The 6,947-nt window shown below is 37.1% G+C and overlaps 1 pseudogene; it reads left to right on the top strand.

The window, feature by feature from the left end:
• The first annotated feature begins 240 nt into the window (after positions 1 to 240).
• On the top strand, positions 241 to 6,933 carry LOC149200221 (uncharacterized; annotated as a pseudogene).
• The last annotated feature ends 14 nt before the right edge of the window (positions 6,934 to 6,947 follow it).

Below are 6,947 nucleotides of genomic sequence, written 5' to 3' on the forward strand. Positions count from 1 at the left end.
GATATTGATATTTTTGATGATGCATTTTTAGAGAGCCCATTTGGAAGTATTTTTGGTCTGGTATATTATTTATTCTAGTAGTATATTTGAGTCACAAGAATTATTAGATTAGTAGAATAATTTTATTGATGACCATAAATATCCAGAGTTGGAGTCCATCCCATAGGAGAGCAAAACTTGTTTGTCCTCGAACCCAATTGCTAGTAATGTGATTGGCGTTTTTCTAAGATGGTTGCAACAATGGAGGATACTACCATGGATGTTGTTCAGAGGCCACTCGTGTTTGAAGATGAGTGCATTTTGGTGGCTCCTCATGGAATGTGGGGAGAGCATGGATTGGATTATCCTGTTTTCACTATTTAGGATGTTTCCTGGCATCCCAATCTAGAAAAAGTTTTTGATGTTAAGTACGTAAGCAAGGAGAAGAGGAAGTTCATAAAGAAATCCAAAAATGTGAAAATGAAACTGCACCAACAAATGAACAAGCATGGACCCTTTAGCAAGAAGGCAAAAATGAAATGTTTTGTTGTAAGCCTAGCTGAGACTTAGACCAGCAGGCAAGTTAAAGTTTAGGTCATCGTGATTAAGGGGAGGTGTTAGAAAATTAATCATGACTGCAACCAACAGCACCACCCACTATTCCGACGTCACCAAGTTTAATTTCAGTTGGCAGGAGTCGGCTATAGTCGGCGGATTTAGATAGATAGTAAATAGCAGTAGGTGAATCCCTGTAGTGGGTTTTGTATAAAGGTATGTGCTTTGTAATGTAATGGATAAGCTCTTCCATGAGTCTTCATGGTTTCTGTCATTTTTGCAGTTATATTATTTCCAACCATGTAAATAGTTTTGTGGTGACTCTGTAATGTGTTAGTTTCTTTCTACACTAGTTTTAAAATTTAGAACTTTCCATGAATTAATTATCTAGATTTCCTCAAAATGAGTATGACTATTATACTGAAGTGTCTTGTGTAATTGTTTTTGGTATTTTAATAATTATGATGGGTTTTGTTGAAGTGGGTTATGTAATTGTTTTTGGTGAAATTTTAATTTAGATTTGTAATTTAGGAATCTGATTTTTTATTTAAATGATTTCAAGGCTTATAAGGACTCTCTTTCATGCATTATTAGGTGCACATATGACCATTTTTAATTCACTACTAGACATTCCCTATTATTTGACACATTTTCTATTTTTAGCGTGCATATTTTGAGTAGGGGTACCACATAAGATGACATGTGGCATTGAATGGAGAGTTGTTGGAGGATAAGATCACTAATTCCACCATTATTTCAAATTATTCCATGCATATCACTCTAGAGGGACTATGCAATCACTCACTTTGTAGTTAGACACCATTTTTCTCTTTCCTACCCTTGTGGTTGAAATTTAGCCTTTTTCTGGAGTTTAATTTGTTAGTATTTTGCATGTGAGAATTATAAATCAATTCTAACATATTTCTAACTCCACTTACTTTTACTCACATGGAATATAGAGTTTACATTACTTTTTTGGTGATAGTATTAAAGTATTTTCCAAGTTTCCCACCATTTCCACCTTTATTCTCTGTGTGTCTTCACCTAATTGTTGGTTACTTCTCACTTGCTAATCAGTAAAATAGGAAGACCTAAATTTCGTCACTCTCTCAAATGAGCTTGTGTGTGTACATCATCTAAACAATAGTTACTCTAGCTGGTGGTCTTTTGAAAATATATTTGTTAAGGGGTGTTGGCATTATGATGCATGTGTTGTACTTGATGGCAAACAACTCATAGACGATCAACTCACTTATATATGTCTAGATGAATCTACGGAAGAGATATCAGATGACAATTCTCAGTATGACAAGTCCAAAGGGGGAGATTGTTGGCATTATGAGACAAGTGTTGTCCTTGATGGCAAATCACACAAATGATAAATTTATTTGATAAATTATAGTGCAACAAAGTTTCCTTCATGTAGAGAAAAGTTCACGCACTTTTATGCAGAGAAAATTTTATTCCATGTAGAGAAAATTTCACGCACTTTTATGCAGAGAAAAGTTTATTCCATGTAGAGAAAAGTTCACGCACTTTTATGCAGAGAAAAGTTTATTCCATGTAGAGAAACGTTCACGCACTTTTATGCGGAGAAACGTTTATTTCATGTAGAGAAAAGTTCACGCACTTTTATGCAGAGAAGAGTTTATTTCATGTGGAGAAATGTTCACACACTTTTATGCAGAGAAAAGTTTATTTCATGTAGAGAAAAGTTTACGCACTTTCATGCAAGAGAAAAGTTCACACACTTTCATGATTGCTTCATGGTATTAATCCGACAGTTTTTGATCCTATGGTTTTGGCCCGTGGTATTGCATTCAAAAGTGTTGATCCCAAGTATTGGGTCTGTGGTATTGTGTTATTATGGTTTTGGACCGTGGTATTGTGAAAGGCCTAAGACTATAAAAGAGGAAGGAGATCATTTGGCAAAGCATCATCTGAATTATTGAATATCTGATAAAGTGCTAGATCTGGAATATTGTGATTTGGTTATGGTGCAGATCTGGATCTGAATGAAGAAGGAACCTGTGCGTAAGGAGAAGGATAAGTTCTATTGATGGGTCAAATCTTAAGGCTGGAATAGTGGTATCTCTATATGATTTTGATCTGTGATATGTGGCACACTCTTGATCTATAAATCTAATAATCTAGGTTAACTAAATATTTGAAAGAATGAATTTATAGATCTGAATTATTGATGCATGTTTTATTGTACACATGTTATGATCTGGGTATACTGCAAAGTTATAAGGAAATATTTGCAGATCTGTATGCGGGTTGGCTTTGTTGAAAGCATTGATTCAATATTGGATAAATCAGAGATTGATGATGCAAGTGTAGTTGATGGGTTTTTGATGTTCAGTGTATCCAGTATGAAAATTAATGAAACGTGGTACCTGGAGGAGAGAAGATTGTAGGCTGGCTCCTACGTACTAGTATCTAAGCTAGTACAAGAGAAAAGGGGGTTGTAGCTCCCGTACTGGTATAAGACTGCACCAGTAATAATATTGTAAAAGGATTTTCTTATTAAGAAGAAGATTGAGATGACTTGCAGCAGGTGGTTTTCTCCCACATTGGGTTTCCACCTTATATCATGGTGTTCATGTGTGTGACTTATGTGTGATGATCTATTCTATTTTACTGCACCAGTTTACTATTAATATGGTTGATAATGTTCTAGTGCACTCATTAAGGATCAACTAACTGAATCATAAAAAGTTGTGGAAGTAGCATATATGAATCTGAATATGGAATCAAAATTTTTTTATTAATGTAATAATACTGATTCACCCCCCCTCTCAGTATTATTTCCAACAATTGGTATCAGATCAGGTCCTTTGGTAGAAGCTTGATCGCTTGAAGGAGATCCGTGGAACAATGGGAAAGAAGCTTAAGAAGAAAGCTCATAAGAAGAAGAAGACATCTCAAAAGAACTATGACAGTGGGAGAATCGATTGGGGATTAGGTATAAGAAGCTCTTCAGATTCAGATTCAGATTCGGAATCATTTCAGAATGAAGATGAAATATCAAGTATGAATTTGCTATCCTCTGATGTTCCAATTATCTATCCATTTGGAAAAGATGGAAGTGATAACGAAACAACTGAATGTGCTCTTATGGGTGAGGAAGAAGGATATCAAATAGAAGCAGAATTTAACAGGCTGACAAACAAAATTAGTGAACAAGAAAGACTTCTGAACATAAAGAGTGGTGCCCTCAAAGAAGCTGTTACTAGACAAAAGGCTCAACGAGAGTTATTCAAGGAGAAATATCAAAAGTTGCAGGTTGAAGCAACATCTCTAAGAAATGAAGTCAATGAAAGGAACACAACCATCAAGAAACTCAGAGATAGATCCAGTTACTATGAAAGTCTTGAACGACGATCCGCTCTCTAAAGAAAGATCTTGAAGAATCAAAGAAGCAGAATAAAGATCTAGTCCAAGATATTGAAAAACAGGGAAACGAAGTTATCAGCTTAAAATCTCAGCTAGAATGTGCCTTCAGAATTCGTCAAATGCAACAGGATCTGAATGAAGAACAAGAAAAGGAGATTCTCAAGCTAAAGCATTAGTTGGAAGAAGAAAGGAAAGTTGAAGAAGACATGAAGAAGCAATATCTAGAGAAAGAAGAACAACTTCAGGTTGAGGTAAATATCTTGAAAAGTAAATTAGAAGAAAAGGATAAGCTCTTACATTTTCAAGATAGTACTAAAATCCTGGATGATATTCTTAATAGTCAAAGATCTCCTACTATCAAAACTGGTCTTGGCTTTCATGAATCTGTTGAAGATGAATATAGTTCACAAGGTGAGGCAAGGAACTCTAAAGAGAAATCTAAAATGATCAACAAGGAGATAAGAGAGATGAAAGGTCAATCTCATCATCAACCAAGGAAAGAAATTCTTCAAAGAAAATCTTTTACTCCTCCTATGAATAATGTTGAATGTTATGTATGTCATAACCTTGGACATGTTGCAGCCAGATGTAGAAGAAGAAGGGTTCAAGATCATCAAACAAATAGATCATCTCAGTCAAGGTACTTTAATGGATATTGCTTTGCTTGCAATATGTTTGGTCACAAAGCTTCTGATTGCTACAAAAGGAATATGAAACATGTAAGATGTTATGCATGTAACAAGCTTGGACATATAGCAAAGGAATGGAGGAACAAAGCACGGACATCACACCAAAAGAAGAAAACATCATCACACTTGAAGATATGGAAGAAAAAGGAAGTTCAGTCAGAAAGTGGCGGCACAACACATTATACAGACATAACAGAGGGAGCCGGAAGTGTAAAACTTCAATCTCCTACGCAAGCTTGATAAAGGGAAGTTGCATATATATGCGAATTTGTTACTTCACAGTCGCGTATATGATTGTTTGAAGAAAGGCAGTAGGGACAGATTCAAGAAAAGGATCGGTTTTGCTCTAATTGATAATGGTTGCATTTTGCTAATGATGTGTGGATATGATGGTTAGAAGTATTTTGGTTCTAACTTGATATTGCTGATGTCTTGAAACTTCTGATCAGATCTGACAGTAAACAAGATGGCACACCCGGGGTGACTCACAGGCGCTTCTAGGTTACCTTTCAATCTATTTGCAGGTTATGGATCCTCAGGGATCGGCTTCATCGAAATTGGATTGTTTTGCCAGCTACAGATTGATTGTGGTGAATCAGCGAGACGAGGTGAAGTCGATACAGCGCGATTCCTGGCATCGGTTTTCCACCAAGAAGAAGTCTCATGGCTGGTGTGACTTTACACCCAACTCGACAGTCATGGATCCCAAGACTGGCTCTCTGGTGAATGATAGCATCGTTGTCTTGGTGGAGATTCTTGTCCTGCACAAGTTTGTGTCGTTCTCTAGGGAGAATGAATTGCAGCCGATCGCTAGCCCCATGCCAGAGGTCCTGAGTGGAAAGTTCTTGTGGAAGGTGCATAATTTGTCCCTGTTCAAGGATATGATCAAGACGCAGAAGATCATGAGCCCTGTGTTTCTAGCTGGGGAATGCAATCTGCGGTTGAGTGTGTACCAGTCGTCTGTTAATGGCATTTATGATCTTTCGATGTGCTTGGAGAGAAAAGATACAGATAAGTCCGTTGTTACAAAACGGAGTTGTTGGTGTCTCTTTCGCATGTCTGTTCTGAATCAGCGAGCTGGGATGAACCATATGCATCGGGATTCCTATGGCCGATTCGCAGGGGACAATAAGAGTGGTGACAATACGAGCCTTGGATGGAACGATTACATGCTAATGACTGATTTTTTTATTTGGTGGATGAAACTGTTGTTTTCAGTGCTTCATTTCATTTCATCAAGGAGTCCAGTAGTTTTACTAGAAATCTCGGAACTGTTTTTGGAAGAAGCAATGTCAGAAAATCAGATGGTCATCAAGGGAAATTTAAATGGAGAATTGAGAATTTCACAAGGTTAAAAGACATCCTTAAGAAAAAGAAAATAACGGGCCTATGTGTCAAGAGTAGGCGATTTCAGGTTGGCAACCGCGACTGCCGTCTTATTGTATACCCTAGAGGGCAATCACAACCTCCTTGTCACCTTTCAATGTTTCTTGAAGTTACAGATCCTCGTAACGATTCTGCTGATTGGAGTTGTTTTTTCAGTCACCGTTTATCAGTTGTGAATCAAAGATCTGAAGAAAAATCGATTACAAAGGAGTCTCAAAACCATTATTCAAAGGTTGCTAAAGATTGGGGTTGGCGTGAATTTATCACGTTGACTAGTCTCTTTGACCAAGATTCAGGGTACTTGGTGCAAGACACGGTGGTCTTTTCTGTAGAGGTTCTCATTTTAAAGGAGACCTCTATAATGCAAGTGTGCACAGATCATGAAGTAGATTCCAATGTCTCTAAAAGTGAAGCTGGAAGAACTGTAAACCGAGGTACCTTCACATGGAAGGTCGAGAACTTTTTAGCTTTTAAGGAGATCATGGAGACAAGAAAAATCTTTTGCAAATTCTTTCAGGCCGATGGTTGTGAGCTATGCATAGGTGTCTATGAGTCATTTGATACTCTATGCATATATTTGGAAAGTGATCAATCTGTTGGAACCGATCCTGATAAGAATTTCTGGGTTAGATATCGGATGGAAGTAGTGAATCAAAAACATTCTGACAAAACTGTCTGGAAGGAGTCATCCATATGTACAAAGACTTGGAATAATTCAGTTCTACAATTCATGAAAGTCTTGGACATGCTGGATCCAGATGCAGGGTTCCTTACCCATGACACAGTTGTATTTGTTTGCGAGATTTTGGATTGTTGTCCCTGGTTTGAGTTTTCTGATCTTGAGGTAATGGTTTCAGATGATGAGAAAGATGCGTTGTCAACAGATCCAGATGAGCTTATTGATTCTAATGACAGCATCTGGTGACAAGACAATCAAAA

This window comes from Pinus tabuliformis, chromosome 2_1, assembly GCF_031772625.1.
Source record: "Pinus tabuliformis cultivar Carrire ecotype Pingquan chromosome 2_1, CPIR1, whole genome shotgun sequence".
Taxonomy (NCBI): domain Eukaryota; kingdom Viridiplantae; phylum Streptophyta; class Pinopsida; order Pinales; family Pinaceae; genus Pinus; species Pinus tabuliformis.